Raw genomic sequence first — 19,199 nt, 5'->3', positions numbered from 1 at the left:
CAAGGATCTACTGTAGAGCACAGGGAAATCAGCTCAATGTTATGTGGCAGCCTGGATGGGAGGGGAGTTTGAGGGAGAATGGATACATGTTTATGTATGGCTGAGTTCCTTTCCTGTTCCACCTGAAACTATCACAGTATTGTTAATTGCCTATACTCCAATATAAAATTAATAGTTCAAAATAAGAAAAGAGAAGGCACACAGATTGGGAAGAAAGAAATAATATTGTCTTTGTTTGTAGATGATATGATTTTCTATGTAAAAAATCCCAGCGCATTGACAAAAAAATGCTCCTGGAATTAATAAGCAAGTATAATAAAGCTGTGAGATACAAGCCCAATATACAAAAGTTAAGCAAAACCAACCAATATAATATTGTAAAATAAAAAAAATAATTGTTTTCCTATACTAACAATGAACAACTGGAATTTGAAATTAAAAAAAAAAAACACTTTAGCACCAAAAAAGAAGAAATATTTATGTACAAATCAAACAGAATATGTATAAGATTTATATGAGGGAAAACTATAAAACTCTGATGAAAGAAATAAAAGCCTAAATAAATGGAAGGATATTCCATGTTCGTGGACAGGAAGACTCAATACTGTTAAGATGTCATTTCTTTTCAACTTATCCATGGACTCAATGCAATCCCAGTCAAAATCCCAGCAAATTATTTTGTGGATATAAAAAACCCTGACTTTGTATTTTATGCACAAGGGAAAAAGGCTCACAATATTCAAGTATAAGAACAAAGTTGGAGGGCCAAAACTACCCTATACAAAATTTAGCATAAAGCTATGGTAATCATGATTGTGTTAGTATTGGTGGAACAATAGACATACAGGTTAATGGGCCAGAATAGAGAGCACAGAAATTGACTCAAACAAATATAGTCAACTGATTTTTGACAAAGGAACAAAGCAATCCAATGGAGGAAGAATAGTTTTTTCAACAAATGGTGCTGGAACAACTGGACAGCTCATGCCAAAAAAAAAAAAAAAAAAAAAACAACAGCATCCAGACACTGTCCTTATACTTTCCACAAAAATAAACTCAAAATGGATCATAGAACTAAGTGTAAAACACAGAACTCTAAAACTCCTGGAAGTTCCCTGGCTTCCAGCATCCCAGCATGTGAACCCCAGCTCTTCACAGTCAGCCTCCAGCCAGTTTTGCTCTCTGCTCTGGCCCTTTGCCCCATAGCCCCCAGCTCCTGGAGCCCGCTACTCTGACCCGCACACCTCTGCTGGCAACAGATCCATGGCCGAAAGCAGGGAACTTGATGTGACAGGCGCCAAACAGAACACCAGAATGTGGCTGGTCAGGGTTCTTTGATATCTGTCACTGCAATGGGCTAAGGTCCCTGAAAGAAGTGAAGTTGGAAAACTGTGGATTTCCAAAAATCAAGGAAGGACCAAGGTGTCATTTACTTTAAATGAGGATCTTGCAAATACTTATGATATTGGCAGAAAAATAGCTTCAGTCAGTGCTCCTAGAGAACATGCATTTATCTTGCAAAGTGTTGGGGGACAGATATTAACAGGGTTTACTCAGAGCTCATCAGATAAGCTTTCACTGGAAGGAATGGTGGTATAAAGAGCTGAATGCTGACCTGCTGCCAATGAAAACTACCAGCGATTCAAGAGATTACAAATAGAATTTTCCAATCCTGTAAGGCTACCACAGCACCTGGACAAAGTTGTGACAACCAATTACAAACCTATTGCTAACCATCAATACAATATAGAATATAAAGGGAAAAAGAAAGAAGATGGAAAACAAGTTTGAACTGATAAATAACACATTTTAGACAAGCTGGTTTCAGCTTTTAAGAAACATTAATATTATAATCTTAAGGACTTGGTGGACATCACAAAACAGCCTGTGTTGTACCTGAAGGAAATCTTAAAAGAAATTGGTATTCAAACTGTAAAAGGGATCCACAAAAACTCATGGGAACTGAAACCAGAGTACAGACATTCTCAAGGAGAAGAAAAGAATGATTAAGAAGACTCAAAGCCTACCTGCTAACAGAAAAACTAGAGGGTGATGCACTAAGCAAACGACCTTGATATGTGAATCCTTGAGCACCATCTGTGTTAGGGGGAAAATGGTACTTTAATTTCTCTAGGTAAATTTTTTAAACAATGATTCTTGTAAAGTTGCTTAAGTGATTTTTGAGGAAAAAGAACACATTTATTTAGAAACTTAACTTGTATTAAATCAAATTATTCATGATGGGGTTAGCAGTTGGGGGTTGAAGAAGGGTTTTATTTTTAAATATTAACTTTAAAAATGTAAAATTAGGAAATGTTTTCTAAATGAGGACTCCCTGTCCTTGTTTCTCTCTGAGGAGTTGAGGTAATACAGATTCAAAGTGAGTGGCACAGCAGGAAAAAGGCAGTCAACTACAGAAACTCTCAAAAGTTTCTTATTCTGAAACAAAACAAAACAAATCTCCTAGAAAATAACATATGAAAAAGTCTACTTGACCTTGGGTTTGGCAGTGGATTTTTAGGCAGTGCTCTAAAAGCACAGTCCACGAAAGAAACAAATTATGAAGTTGGACTTAATTAAAATTAAAAACGTCTGCTCTAAGAAAGACCCTCTTAAGTTAATCAAAGACAAGCCACAGACTGGGAGAAAATATTTGCAAAACACATATCTGGTAAAGGACTGGTATTCAGTATATAAAAAGAACACTTAAAACAACAATCAGAAAATAATCCAATTAAGAAATTGGCAAAAGACTGAAACAGACACCTCACCAAAGAAGATATATACATTACAAATAAGCATATGATCTCAACAGCAAAAGTCATTAGGGAAATGCAAATTAAGCCAATGAGCTAGCACTGCACATCTACTAGAATTGCTAAAATACAAAACACTGACAATACTAAATGCTGACAAGGATGTAGGGCAACAGGAATCTCATTCAGTGCAGGTGGGAATGCAAAATAGTATAGGCACCCTGAAAGAAAGTTTGGCAATTTCTTACAAAGTTAAAATAGTCTTACCACACAATCCAGTGGGGCTTCCCTGGTGGCTCAGACAGTAAAGAATCTGCCTGCAATGCAGGAGACCAAGGTTCAATCCCTGGGTTGGGAAGATCCCTTGAAAAAGGGAATGGCTATCCACTCCAGTATTCTTGCCTGGAGAATCCTATGGATAGAGGAGCCTGGCGGGCTACAGTCCATAGGCTTGCAAAGAGTTGGACACGACTGAGCAAGTTTACACTTTCACGCAACCCAGTAACCACACTTCTAGGTTTGCCCAAAATTGTTGAAACTTATATTCAAACAAAGCCTGCATATGAATGTTTATAGCAGCTTTATTCATGATTGCCAAAAAGGGAAGCAACTAAAATATAATTTAATAGGTGAATGGATAAACAAACTGTGGTCCCTCCATACAGTGGAATATTATTTAGCAGTAAAAAGAAATAAGCTATAAAGCCACACAAAGACATGGAGGAACTTTAAGTGCACATTGCTAAGTGAAAGAGGCCAGTCTGAAAAAGTTACCTACTGCATGATTCCACTTGTATGACATTCTGGAAAAGACAAAACTGGAGACAATTAATTAAAAGATAAGTGATTGCCAAGGGTTGGGGGAAAACAGAGTATATGGGAACTGTTTCTGCTAAATGTTCCTATAAACCTAAAACTGCTCTAAAACATAGTCTATTAACTACAAAAAATTTTATAAAATATCACAAGTTTAAAAGCAACACTAAACTGCACATAGTTCAACATGGATCTTCAAGCCCTGGCTCTATATCCTCTTTACTACTCCCCTTCCCTCTTGTCTCTGTACCTTCCTTCATGCCATACCTTCTGTGCTTCTTCAGTCTACCTTTTTCTCAATGCCTGCTTATTCATTAAGACTCAGCTCAGGCCACAAATTCTTTGTGTTTCCATAATAAATTATTACATCTATCAAATTACAGTTTTCTGATCATGTGATTGTTTAACTTACTAAATTGTTAACTCCTTGAGGGCAAGGGCTATGTCTTATTCATCTCTGTATCTCCAGTACCTAATGTATTTTATAGTAGGTGCTCAGTACAATGTTTGTTGAATGAATAAATGAATGACTATAGGAAAAGGTAAACTTGGGATATGAACAAAGATTCCTCTGTCTCCAAGTTCATTGTACTTTTTACTGAATCATAGTCATGCTAAGTATACCAATAACAACATCAAAAATTGCCAATCAATTTACACAGTTGTTTTGCAGCCTAAATAAATGAAAGTGATATGCTCATTGTAGGTTCTCAATAAATGTTAATTTAATTTCATATATTCTTTGGTTATATAGGTAGTAGGCTCCCTACTTTCATGCTTCCCTTACTTTATATAGACAGTTATATCAGACAACTGGACATGGCCAACATTTCCTCAGTGATAAGCAATAAAGAGGAAAGCAAGGATAATGGCTGGCACATGAGGATTGGAAATTTTTATTAAGAAAAAAAAAAAAGAAAAACAACCTTCAACATAGTCTATATCTTCAAATATCTTGTAACCTTAAGAGTTTACTTCATGTTCTATCTCACACCATAAGAATTGTAAACAGAGAGAATGCCCAAATACGTGTGGGAAGTTCAATACATTTGAAGAAGATGGAAGCCATTAGCTTCACAGAAGAGTGAGAATTTTGAATGAGAACCACATGGAATGCCCATGTTCAGAGCCCAAATTTTAGTTCCAACATCTGCTCTAAGCATGACAGAAAGGCAAGAAAAGGTAGAGCTGTGCAAGTTGATTCCCACCCCACCCCATCACATCTCAATCTCTAAAGTATTTCTGATGTGAGAAGGCTTACATTCTTCATCCAAGGATTTCCTCTAGCCCTTGCAGCAGGGGCTCATGCCTGGGGCCTCAGGCTCCATAAACATGACTTAAGTTATGATCAACTGAGAAACTTTTCTGACTCAGGTCTGGTTTGGTTTAGGAAAGACTTGAAAATATTGTCAAAAATATGAAAATATTACTGTACTCAGGCAACACAAAAACAGTCCCACTAACTGCTGACATTTCAGACTCTTAATGGTCTCTCAAGCTCCATGAAGTATAGGTTCCTTCATGTCACCAGAGATGTTCCCAAAGTGACAAGCCTGTGTTCTTGCTAAAGAAATATTTTGCAACATCAAGTTTTTGGTCACTTTAGTGGTTAGGATGAAAAAACCAGGCCTAAGAGCAAGAGTCTCTGAAGAGAATTAGAAAGTTGAATGGAATGAACTGTGTTCTAGTGTAGTTTTTTACACTACATTCCAGGCAGTGCCACGTCCTGTGTGATATTAACAGATGTCCTTAGAAAAAGGATTTTTTGGACCAAAAGAGTTTGGGAAATATAGGGTTAAGGAAAAATAAACAGGTTTCTTCACTGAAGAGTTCTTACATCTTTTAATACACAAATGAGAAGTGTGACTCTCCAAAATGGGATAAGCAATGCAGCATTTGGCCACAGAACTTTTTCTGAAAATACCTATCTCTTGTTGAATTAATGTTCTGGATTATAGTGTTTGGTAAAAGTAAGGTTGTGGAAAAAGCTTGAGCTTTGCTATTCTTTCAGAACTGGGTTGGAATTTTAGTTCTAACATTCACTACCTGTGTGACCTTAAGCAAGTTACTCCACTTTTGAATTTTTTCATTTATGAAAACTGGGACTATAATATCTATCTCAAAAAAAATGTAAGGAGGATTAAGTGAGATAATGCACAGTACTTAGCACAATGCCTGGAACATATAGGTACTCAAGAAATAGCAACTGTAATCATCACATTCATTTCTCATCACCATTTTTGTCTAGCCACATCTGTGTCTGATGGGCCTGCCAAAACAGCTTCAAACTAGGTCTGGCCTGAGGACTAAAATGGCTATATTTTGGACTGCTTTAGGAACCAAATATAAGAAAAGAACTGAACTAGTTGTCCAGAGATTTAGCTCTATGACTTATTAGCTGTCTGACCTTGGGCAAAGCACTTCACCTGTCTGCATTTCTCTCTCCTTCTGCCAAATAAAGGCAAGGACTAGGTGACCTCTTACTCTAAAATTTTGTGAGTCTCAGCTCTAAAATGCTGCATAAGAGATTTATAAATTTATTGCTGAAGAAATCTGTGATACAGGTTCAATCCAATTATAAAGGAGAGTCCTGTATAACAAAGCTATTTTTATGATCCAGCAGATGGCTGGCAGAAACAGTGCTTTGCCAGTCTGGTTACAATGAACTCTATATAGTGAATAATTCTAACAATTGCTTACTCTGGTCCTTGACCCCATAATCGTCACTCTGTAACGTTGCTCTAATCAACCAAAGAACTTGATTATGTGTTGTTTTCATTGTAGACATACAGAAGGGATCTGAGTTAAGCTAAGTTATAGAATTTCTAGCTAAGAGGTTTATGTCCAATTTCATTATTTTAGATTTGAGGAAATAGGACAGGAGAGGTTAAGTAACTTGTCAGGGGTCACGCAGTCAGCAAGTAGCAGAGCTTTGAATGGGTGTTTGGACTAAAGGATTCATCATCTGAGAACTTAGACATTTCACTGAAAAATCTTACCCAGACCATACATAAAAATGTTAAATGAAACCAGAAATGGTTACTATAGTAACTCTACTGTTTATGCTTCCCAACCAAGTAAGATGTGAATTTGTCATGATCCTTTATCCTTGCATTCAAGCCCTCTTCATAGGATGGTTCCTCTAATTGCATGGTGCATGTTGACACAAAGCATGATAACCTTTGCTGCAGAGCTTCAATTAAAGGTTTTTCTTTAGTGTGTAAGTACATTACACCTCTAGGTCCTTTTAGATACATGCACAGTTCCTTTCACAGAGGCCACTAATAGTCAAGTTTTATTTTATTTTTTTAATTTAAAACCATGTGACCTTTGTAAAAATTTTAAGCTAGGTTAACAGAGAAATCTTACTATGAATATCAAGGTTAGCCTCTATGCTTTTGTTTTTCTCTACTTATATCCTTTCTCATTAATATATTTACTTCCAGGGTTTCAACCCTTATGTAGAATCATACTTTCTAAGTCACAGGCCATGTCTTCAACTGTCTTGTGACACTGCCTCTTGAATACATTTCCAGTTTCCTGAAACCTACATGCTTCAGATTGAATTCATCTTCTAAGTTATGCTAAGTCATAATTTCTATGCTAAGTCATAATTTCTATGCTAAGTCACTTCAGTCATGTCTGACTCTTTGCGATCCTATGGACATGACATAAATCATCAGAGCTATCCTAGCCTCCTGTGGGCAGATCAGTCTAATCAATAGCACAGATGGTTATTCCAAGAAGTAATTTTCTCAGCCTTGCTAAGGGTGTGTGGGTGGTCCTCTGGTTCCCCTTCACTGGGGAGGAATGCAGCCACCACAGTTGACCAGGTAAACCACAGACAGCAGTTACATTGAGAACCACACCTATGCAATATGACTCTTGACTGGGTCCTAGAGTAGTCCAAGATGGCTACCTATTCTGCTGCTGTGCTTATAGTGTCTTTAATCAGACAGAGCTCAACCGAGTCACATTGGATTCTTCTTATAAGACAAACTGGGGACTTCCAATGCTCAGTTTGTGTGCACTCTGGTCATTTATGTTAGAACCTGTTTAGAATGAAAGTGTTGCTCTATATTTTAATTTAGGAATGGCTAACACAATTTCATGCAAAGATGGGCTCAATAAAGGACAGAAATGTTAGGAACCTAACCAAAGCAGAAGATATTAAGAAGAGATGGCAAGAATACACAGAAGAACTGTACAAAAAAGATCTTCACGACCAAGATAATCACAATGGTGTGATCACTAACCTAGAGCCAGACATCCTGGAATGTGAAGTCACATGGGCCTTAGGAAGCAACACTATGAACAAAGCTAGTGGAGGTGATGGAATTCCAGTTGAGCTATTTCAAATCCTAAAAGGTGATGCTGTGAAAGTGCTGCATTCAATATGCCAGCAAATTTGGAAAACTGAGCAGTAGCCACAGGACTGGAAAAGGTCAGTTTTCATTCTAATCCCAAAGAAAGGAATGCCAAAGAATGCTCAAAATACAACACAACTGCACTCATCTCACACGCTAGTAAAGTCATGCTCAAAATTCTCCAAGCCAGGCTTCAGCAATACGGGAACCGTGAACTTCCAGATGTTCAAGCTGGTTTTAGAAAAGGCAGAGGAACCAGAGATCAAATTGCCAACATCCGCTGGATCATGAAAAAAGCAAGAGAGTTCCAGAAAAACCTCTTTTTCTGCTTTATTGACTATGCCAAAGCTTTTGACTGTGTGGATCATAATAAACTGTGGAAAATTCTGAAAGAGATGGGAATACCAGACCACCTGAACTGCCTCTTGAGAAACCTCTATGCAGGTCAGGAAGCAACAGTTAGAACTGGAAATGGATCAACAGACTGGTTCTAAATAGGAAAAGTAGTACGTCAAGGCTGTATATTGTCATCCTGCTTATTTAACTTACATGCAGAGTACATCATGAGAAATGCTGGGCTGGAGGAAGCACAAGCTGGAATCAAGATTACTGGGAGAAATATCAGTAACCTTAAATATGCAGATGACATCACCCTTATGGCAGAAAGTGAAGAACTAAACATCCTCTTGATTAACGTGAAAGAGGAGAGTGAAAAAGTTGACTTAAAGCTCAACATTCAGAAAACTATGATCATGGCATCTGGTCCCACCACTCCATGGGAAATAGATGGGGAAACAGTGGAAACAATGGCTGACTTTATTTTTCTGGGCTCCAAAATCATAGCACATGGTGATTGCAGCCATGAAATTAAAAGACTCTTACTCTTTGGAAGGAAAGTTATGATCAACCTAGATAGCATATTAAAAAGCAGAGACATTACTTTGCCAACAAAGGTCCATCTAGTCAAGGCTATGGTTTCTCCTGTGGTCATGTATGGATGTGTAAGCTGGACTACAAAGAAAGCTGAGCACCAAAGAATTGATGCTTTTGAACTGTGGTGTTGGAGAAGACTCTTGAGAGTCCCTTGGACTGCAAGGAGATCCAACCTGTCCATCCTAAAAGAGATCAGTCCTGGGTGTTCATTGAAAGGACTGATGCTGAAGCTGAAACTCCAATACTTTGGCCACCTCATGCGAAGAGCTGACTCATTTGAAAAGACCCTGATGCTGGGAAAGATTGAGGGCAGGAGGAGAGGGGACAACAGAGGAATAGATGGTTGGATGGCATCACTGACATGATGGACATGGGTTTGGGTAGAGTCCGGGAGTTGGTGATGGACAGGGAGGCCTGGCGTGCTGCGGTTCATGGGGTCGCAAAGAGTCGGACATGACTGAGTGACCGAACTGAACTGAATCCAATTTTATTTTTTCCCAAGAAGTGTATACCTATCTGCCTTCATCAGAGGTTATCCATCAATATGGTAAATGTTAGCTTTCTTTTCTATTTTCAGTATTGCCACCCCCATCTTGCATGCCACGTTCTATACATTGTATTCCGCAGAACTTTGTTCCAGGAAATACTTTTACCTTTGCAGGAATGTTGGATACATGGCATCACCGATTCGATGGAGGTGAGTTTGAGTGAACTCTGGGAGTTGGTGATGGACAGGGACGCCTGGTGTGCTGTGATTCATGGGGTCGCAAAGAGTCGAACACGACTGAGTGACTGAACTGAACTGAACTCAACAGTAAACCACAGAATTGCATTCAAGCCCCAGTGACTGTGTGGATCACAATAAACTGTGGAAAATTCTGGAAGAGATGGGAATACCAGACCACCTGACCTGCCTCTTGAGAAACCTGTATGCAGGTCAGGAAGCAACAGTCAGAACTGGACATGGAACAACAGACTGGTTCCAAATAGGAAAAGGAGTACGTCAAGGCTGTATATTGTCACCTTGCTTATTTAACTTATATGCAGAGTACATCAGGAGGAACGCTGGGCTGGAAGAAGCACAAGCTGGAATCAAGATTGCTGGGAGAAATATCAATAATCTCAGATATGCAAATGACACTACCCTTATGGCAGAAAGTGAAGAGGAACTCAAAGGCCTCTTGATGAAAGTGAAAGAGGAGAGTGAAAAGGTTGGCCTGAAGCTCAACATTCAGAAAACAAAGATCATGGCATCTGGTCCCATCACTTCATGGGAAATAGATGGAAAAACAGTGGAAACAGTGTCAGACTTATTTTTTTGGGCTCCAAAATCACTGCAGATGCTGATTGCAGCCATGAAATTAAAAGGCGCTTACTCCTTGGAAGGAAAGTTATGACCAACCTTGATAATATGTTAAAAAGCAGAGACATTACTTTGCCAACCAAGGTCCGTCTAGTCAAGGCTATGGTTTTTCCCGTGGTCATGTATGGATGTGAGAGTTGGACTGTGAAAAAAGCTGATCGCCAAAGAATTGATGCTTTTGAACTGTGGTGTTGAGAAGACTCTTGAGAGTCCCTTGTACCACCAGGAGATCCAACCAGTCCATTCTAAGGGAGATCAGTCCTGGGTGTTCATTGGAAGGACTGATGCTGAAGCTGAAACTGCAATACTTTGGCCACCTCATGCAACAAGTTGACTCACTGGAAAAGACTCTGATGCTGGGAAAGGTTGGGGGCGGGAGGAGAAGGGGACGACCGAGAATGAGATGGCTGGATGGCATCACCGACTCTGTGGACATGAGTTTGAGTGAACTCCGGGAGTTGGTGATGGACAGGGAGGACTGGCGTGCTGTGATTCATGGGGTTGCAGAGAGTCGGACATGACTGAGAGAATGAACTGAACTGAACTGAACTGATCTACCACTTACTAAGTGTTGTTTGACACTGAGAAAATTGCTTTATCTCCCCGGCTGTAGCCTCAAAATGAGTATACTACTACTTGCTTTAGAGAGTTGTAAGGATTATAAAAGATAATACAAAAATATATGCAAGATATTCCTTAGGTGCTCAAGAAATATATGTTCTCTGCAAAATTTCATAAGCATATAAATTTAATTCATCCCCAAATCACGCAAACAGAAATTTCAAATATCTAAGACCTTTAATCTAATAAGAATTGATGTTCAGAATGACAATACTAAGGTACAGCAACATTCTGAAATGGTCTTGAAGGATATAGCTTCCTGTAGAAAATTTTTTTTCTTTTCAGTTAATTCTTTCAATTATATTCAACTCATAAGTGTTGTTTGACCACAAGATGTTTAACACTACATTTGTACTACATGACATAGGCTATGAAAGACCTGGGGACCTTGTCATATATTTTCAATCAACTATCTTGTGTTTTCTAGCTATAGAATTATTTTTCTAAAAATAACAAGAGTCTGTATAATTTTTCAATAGTTAACATTTCTTATTTCAGTTTCTTGCCTCATTGCACTGGCTAGCACTTCAACAATAATGTTGAAGGAAACTCCCTGATGGTCTAGTGGTTAGGATTCCATGGTTCCACTGCAGGGAACCCAGGTTCAATACCTGGTTGGGGAACTAAGATCCTGCAAGCTGTGTGATGCAGCTAGATTTAAAAAAAATAAAAATAAAAAAGAGAACTAAAAAAATATGTTGAACATCAGCAGTTATAATGAGTATCTTTGAGTTGATTTTATTTTGGCAAGAAAGCCTCTAATATATTTGCCATTAAGTACTATGCTACTTCCCCAATGACTCAGAAGTAAAGAATCTGCCTGCAATGCAGTAGACGCAGGAGATGTGGGTTAGAACCCAGGGTTGGGAAGATCCCTTGGAGGAAGACATGGCAACCCACTCCAGTATTCTTGCCTGGAGAACTCCGTGGATAGAGTAGCATGGTGGTATACAGTCCTTAGGGACGCAAAGAGTCAGACATGACTGAATCAACTGAGCATGCACTCATGCATGCACTATGCTATTTATTAGACCAAGAAATTCTTTGTTGCATTAAATAATATTCTTTTATTATTTTATTCTTAGTTTACTAAAAATGATCAGCAAAAGGTATTAAATTTGTATCTAATGCTATCTGAGCTGATCATCCTTTGAGCTGATAATGTAATGTGATATTAAGAGATTCTGAACTATCTATGCTTTCCTAGGACAAATCCTATTTCATCATGACAAGTTATACTTTATTTTGCAGGGTTTGATTTGGCAGTAGTTTACATAGGATTTTTAATGTGAGACATCTTTAGTTTACATTTGGTATTGTGTTTAGAAGGATTTGTTATCAAAGTTATACCAATTTCATTAAATGTATCGACAAGTATTTCTTCTCCTTTTTCACTTTGTAGGTTTATAGATCATGGTGTCTAGACCCATCACTTCATGTCAAATAGATGGGGAAAAAGTGGAAATGATGACAGATTTCATTTTCTTGGGCTCCAAAATCACTGTGGTTGGTGACTGCAGCCATGAAATTAAAAGATGCTTGCTCCCTGGAAGGAAAGCTATGATAAACTTAGACACTGTATTAAAAAACAGAGACATTACTTTGTTGACAAAGGTTCATATAGTCAGAGCTACAGTTTTTTCAGTGGTCATGTATGGATGGCAGAGTTGGACCATAAATAAGGCTAAGCAGTGAAGAACGGATGCTTTCGAACTGTGGTGTTGGAGAAGACTCGAGAGTCCCTTGGACAGCAAAGAGATCAAACCAGTCAATCCTAGAGGAAATTAATCCTAAATATTCATCGGAAGGATTTTCGCTGAAGCTGAAGCTCCAATACTTTGCCCACCTGATGTGAAGAGCCAACTCATTGGAAAAGATCCTGATGCTGGGAAAGATTGAAGGCATGAGAAGGGGATGACAGAGGATGAGATGGTTGGATGGCATCACTGACTCAATGGACATGAGTTTGAGCTAACTCCAGGAGATGGTGAAGGACAGGGAAACCTGGTGTGCTGCAGTCTATGGGGTCAAAATGAGTTGGACATGACTTAGCGACGGAACAACAAGAACATGGGAAACATTTGTTTTCTAATATCTTGATTTTAGTCCTAACTCCTTTTCCCCCCTATGATGTCTTTTGGTGGTTTTTCTCCCTGGTGGAAAAAAAAAATGTACAAGAGCCTCCATTTAAAACATTTACAGCTAGTCCTGTTTTGTAGCACTTCCTTGAGGACAACTGATGCAGAGTCTTAGTTTTTCGTAAGAGTTTACACAGCCATGCTAACTTAGGAAAAAATCCATTGATCTCTTCTTATTTGTTTTCTGTGTATTTTCATCTAAGGTAGCAATGTCATTGCCTCTAGAAGGAAGGATGAGAGATGAGGTATGGAGGGAGGAAGGGGATGGATGGGCTCAAGGAACATGAGTAATGAAGTCTGGAAGGTTTGCCCTGGAAAGATTTGCTTTATGGTGGTTATGTGCTTAAATTGATCTTTGGAAGAGTATCAGCTGCCAGTCAAAGCAACTACTGTAAAAGCTGGAGAAAGAAATATAATTTCAGTGTGTTTCACCATCAATTAATATTACAGAACTATTGGCATACATTCACTTTTTAACATACAACTGTAATTGAAACAGGGCAGAAAGCAAAGAGGAACTGAAGAGCCTCTGGAAGAAAGTGAAAGAGGAGAGTGAAAAAGTTGGCTTAAAACTCAAATTCAAAAAACTAAGATCATGGCATCCTGTCCCATCACTTCATGGCAAACAGATGGGAAACAATGGAAACAGTGACAGACTTTATTTTCTTGGGATCCAAAATCATTGCAGATGGTGACAGTAGCCATGAAATTAAAAGATGCTTGTTCCTTGGAGAAAAGCTATGACCAACCTGGTGGTGGTTTAGTCGCTAAGTTGTGTCCGACTCTTTTGACCCCATGTACGGTAGCCCACCAGGCTTCTCTGTCCATAGAATTTTCCAGGCAAGAATACTGGAGTGGATTATCATTTCCTTCTCCAGGGGATCTTCCCGACCCAGGAATTGAACCCAGGTCTCCTGCATTTCAGGCAGATTCTTTATCGACTAAGCTATGAGGGAAGCCCAACGACCAACCTAGACAGCAATTAAAAAGCAAAGACATTACTTTTCCAACAAAGGTCTGTCTAGTCAAAGCTATGGTTTTTCCTGTAATCATGTATGGATGTGAGAGATGGACCATAAAGAAAGCTGAATGCCGAAGAATTGATGCTTTTGAACTGTGGTGTTGGAGAAGACTCTTGAGAATCCCTTGGACAGCAAGGAGATGAAACCAGTCAATCCTAAAGGAAATCAGTCCTGAATACTCATTGGAAGACTGGTGCTGAAGCTGAAGCTCCCATACTTTGGCCACCTGATGCAACTAATTGACTCTTTGGAAAAGACCCTGATGCTGGGAAAGACTGAAAGCAAAAGGAGAAGGGGACGACAGAGGATGAGATGGTTGGATGGCATCACCAACTCAATGGACATGAATTTGAGTAAACTCCGGGAGTTGGTGATAGACAGGGAAGCCTGGTGTCCTGCAGCCCATGGGGTTGCAAAGATTCAGACATGACTGAGTGACTGAACTGTAACTGAAATGGACGTCTTATGGGAATGCAGTGATTAAACTCAAAAATTACAGATAGTGAACTCAGATAATAAGTATCTTATATTTCCTTGTGATGCTGTTTGTGGAAAAATCTTTGCTTTTTTTCTAGGAAATGCACTCTTCGGATCTTTTTCCCTTAGGATGCTCACTTTCTGCATAGATACAAACAGAAGCAAGGAGCACACTAGAACATGTGGGCTTTGACTATAAGGCCTGGTTATAGGTTGTCAGAGAGTTCAGGATATCATAGATTTCAGTTATTCCTAATAATTTTTAAAGTCATTGCTCAGGAACTGGCCTACATCTAGAACAGGAATAACCTGGAAAGCCCAGCCTCCTGGGCAAGTTTGGATTGCTTCAAACGGCATCTTTCTAATTGGTCCATTCTTTTTCTCTACCTTTCCTTCTCTAGCAATGTTCCCACTTGCCTAATTTGCTGAGAGCATCTGGGTCAGTAACTTTCCTTGGGCACTTAGGTTTATTTCCTCTTAGCTCCAGGGCTGTTATAAAATGCTTGCTGAAATCTAGGCTGTGATTCAGTGGGGTCTGATACAGAGCCTAGATTTAGCATCTGGAAAAGCCCAAGTTTCGCCCTTTTATACACAAATATGTCACACTATAACAACTGGACAGAAGTGTCTATGCTCTGTGAGGACTGTTTCTTCTGGCCTAGTGGTTGCCCCTTCTGCATTTGAGGAATAAGTCTAACAAAAAACCAGCAACAAATTAGAATTGCCTTTTTATAGAAATTCATAAAAAGTTGAACACATTATTTAAGAAAACTATTTTTAAACAAAGCCCTTCCCTCCACATTATGCCAACAGTCTACTGCTGGCTCTTCCCATTCCAATGAATGAGGTCATGCTTTATGGGAGACATCTGCTTCTGAGGATATTACTGCCCTGAGCACAGAACATGACTTCATTAGAGGGAACAGTGGACCAGAGAGATTCAACAGGAGACTTACATATGTGAAAGCAAAAATAAAAAGAGCCAATTAAGATTCTTCTCAAGTCTCTAGCCTTCAGGATAGACTGAAGATCTGGTGATTTCACTCTCATATGACTTTCTTTTGCTTTAAAATAATGAGCTATGCATGAAAACTTCCAGAAAACTGTAACTCATAGCAACACCACCTGTATTTATAAATAGAAAAGCTGTCTTCTCTCAAAGGATTGGATGGATTACATTCTGAGGAGAGGCCAGGTGTTTGAAACTTTGGGGTTGCTACTGAATGCACACCCATGCAGAGTAAGCTCTGTTTCAAAGAAGCATTGTTCAAAACAGTGTGGCAGATGTATACAATGTCATCTTTCAGTTCTGAAGAGCAAATTCAGAACATTAGCAGGGATTTTGGCTTTCCAGGAAAATGATTTCCAGAGCAGTTTTATAGGATTTTTGACATATGTTGTTTATAACCTTAATTTTTAAAATGAGCAAGTCCAGTAAATCTGTTACCTACTAACCAAACTCCGGTCTAGTTTCATCTGTTCCCATTATATTTGATACTGTGAAGAAGTTTCAATAGATAGCTAAATATTTTAGGGTTATTCATAATCTTATATCCCTATTGAATAAGACTTTTCAAAGAAAACTCTTAAAATCACTAGCATTTTAAAAGGCAAGAATTTCTAATTTAATTTACTAGACCTTGCTTGTAAGGACTCATGATGTAGCTGGAATCACAGAAGTGGAAGAGAATGATAAGAGATCATGTAGGTAGGTCCCCTTTGACCTAGGAGGGGTAAGAGTTTGAAACATTATGGATGGCTAGTTAATCTGCTTTAACCCTGAATTCCACCTAGGGTCAAGAAATTCTTCCTGGCCTATAATGGAAGTTTCTCCTGCTATCATATACACTGTCCATTGTTTAGTTCATTTCACAAATGGAGAACAACTTGTCTGAGTCCTCAAAATAGCCCACAGTGGAATAAAAAGGAGCCGTGAAATGTCCCCTTTTCTTTGGTCTCATATACTCCAGCTCCTTCCTTCTCTATCCCAAGGTCCAATTTTCTAACCTTTTAGTCATACGGATTTCTCTTTTTCAGAATCTCTTTAATTTAATAACCATTTCCCAACTGTCTGCCATATGTTAAGTATGGGGCTGTTTCAGAAAAAGTGGATCTCCTAACTGGCTGTATCTGAAGAATTGTTGGGAGAGAATTTTAAAATCTAGGCCTTATCTCAGATCTACTAAATATAATCTGGGGTTAGAGTGAGGGAATTTGTATTTAAAAAGTAAGCTGTAGATGATTCTTATGGAGTTAGCCTGGCACCAATCCAAGGATTAGACTTTAAGAACAAAGTTTTTAAAGGTTGGCACAATAGGGTCATCTAGTGGGGTGCTCATGGTACAGATATGACAATAACAGAAATGTTTACAGAGAACAGCAGATGAGTAAGAAAACGGCCACTCCCTTTCCATATCATTTTATAAAGTGAATTTGGAATTATTTTTTCACTTAATCTTCACATTAACTGTGGGTGGGTGGGTGGTAGCATGTCCATTTTACAAAGAATGCAACAGAAGCTCAAGGAAGAGAAGATCACTTATCTAGTATCCCACAGTCAGTGGCAGAATTAAGACACAAACTCAGGTTATTTGATTCCAAATAGTTTTGTTTTTGCTACTTGTTACAACTTCACAGGAGTCTTGGAAAACAATAGATATTGGATTTAAAGGAGGGAAAATGATAGTTCAATAAGAAACAAACATTCAGTGGTGGCAATATGATAAAATCACACAAAGTCTGATACCACATCAACATTACATTACAGGCCTTTAATATAAGATATCCATTCCTGTACAAAATGTCTTTTGTCCCTCCAATGAGAGGCAGAAGATGAACCAGGCTCAAGAATTCCTAAACGTCTGCCCAGTGGCAAACACCCATAAAGAACCTGTATTTCCTGGTTCTCTGTGTGTTTGCTCAGTCATATTTGAGTCTTTGTGACTGCATGGACTGTAGCCCACCAGGCTCCTCTGTATATGGGGTTTTCCAGGCAAGAATACTGGATTGGGTTGCCATTTCCTCCTCCTGGGGATCTTCCTGACTCAGGGATTGAACCCATGTCTCTTTTGTATCCTGCATTGGCAAGCAGATTCTTTACCACTAAACTACCTGGGAAGCCTGGTACTCTACCTAGCAGCATAAAGCAGCGCAGTTAGGTTATTCCTTCTTCTGTAGATATGAGGAGAGTTCACCAGTGCTGGTTGTTCAGGAAATAGGCAAGGGAAAGCACTCTTTGTCATATAGTTCTGGCATTCCCGGTCTTCTACCTTCTACACTGAGTGGGTCATGGAAGTAACTTGTACTCCCACAGGTGGCACCAGCAGAGATTAAGCAGGAGCTAAAATAGAGCCAGATCATGAAGATGCCCAGAGTAGCACTGTAAAGCTTTAGAAAATGAAATTGTTGTTTAAATTATAGTTCAAAAAGTAGGCCAACTTGAACACACTACACTTAACCAGATCTGCTACCTGCTTAAATAGAAGATTTAAATTAAATAGGACCAAGAGCTTTCTTATATAATAAAATAACTCATCATCCCCCAAACCATAAAATTCACAAGGTGAATGAGAAAAGAAAATCAACTGATGTGATACTAGATGCACAAGCTGAGTTTCAAAGAGGCAGAGGAAGCAGAGATCAAATTGCCAACATTTGTTGAATCATGTAGAAAGCTCCTTGCTTTCAGAAAAACATCTATTTCTGCTTCATTGACTATGTTAAAGCCTTTGACTATGTGGATCACAATGAACTATGGAAAATCCATAAAAAGATGGGATATCACACTACCTTACCTGTCTCCTGAAAAACCTGTATGTGGGTCAAGAAGCAGCAGTTAGAACAGGACATGGAACAACTGACTAGTTCAAAATTGGGAAAGGTATATGACAAGACTGTATATTGTCACCCTGCTTATTTAACTTACATGCAGAATACATCATGGGAAATGCCAGGCTGGAAATCATAAGCTGGAATCAAGATTGCCAGGAGAAGTATCAACAACCTCAGATACACAGGTGATAATTTTCTAATAGCAGAAAGTGAAGAGGAACTAAAGAACCTCTGGATGAGGGTAAAAGAGGAGTATGAAAAAGCTGGCTTGAAACTCAACAGTAAAAAAGTAAGACCATGGCATCTGGTTTCATCACTTCATGCAAATAAATGAGGAATAATTGGAAGCTGTGACAGATTTTCCTGGGCTCCAGAATCACTGGGGATGGTGACTGCAGCTATGAAATTAAGAGACTTCTGTTCCTTGGAAGAAAATCTATGATAAACCTAGACAACATATTAAAAAGCAGAGACATTACTTTACTGACAAAGGTCCATATAATCAGAGCTATGGCTTTTCCAGTAGTTATGTACAGATGTGAAAGTTGGACCGAAAAGTAAGTTGAGCACTGAAGAATTGATGCTTTGGAATTGTGGTGTTTGTTGGAGAAGACTCTTGAGAGTCCCTTGGACTGCAAAGAGATCCAACCAGTCAATAATAAAGGAAATCAACCCTGAATATTCATTGGAAGGACTGATGCTGAAGCTGAAGCTCTAATAATTTGGCTACCTGATGTGAAGAACTGACTCATTGGAAAAGACCCTGATCCTGGGAAAAGACGGAAGGCAAAAGGAGAAGGAGTCAGCAGAGGATGAGATGGTTAGATAGCATCACCAATTCAATGGACATGAATGTGAGCAAACTTCAGGAGAAA

General features: G+C 38.8%; 1 protein-coding gene and 1 pseudogene across 2 annotated transcripts in view; one reads left to right on the top strand and one right to left on the bottom strand.

Moving 5' to 3' along the window:
- Positions 1-19,199, bottom strand: part of EDA (ectodysplasin A) — a 413,746-nt gene that overhangs the window by 34,180 nt on the left and 360,367 nt on the right. The gene's annotated exons all lie outside the window — the stretch shown is intronic.
- On the top strand, positions 1,264-2,010 carry LOC129564396 (general transcription factor IIF subunit 2 pseudogene; annotated as a pseudogene).

The sequence above is a fragment of the Moschus berezovskii genome, chromosome X (assembly GCF_049115385.1).
Source record: "Moschus berezovskii isolate FMDL1 chromosome X, NW_MosBer_1.0, whole genome shotgun sequence".
NCBI classification, from domain to species: domain Eukaryota; kingdom Metazoa; phylum Chordata; class Mammalia; order Artiodactyla; family Moschidae; genus Moschus; species Moschus berezovskii.
This window is presented reverse-complemented; position numbering and strand designations above follow the sequence as displayed.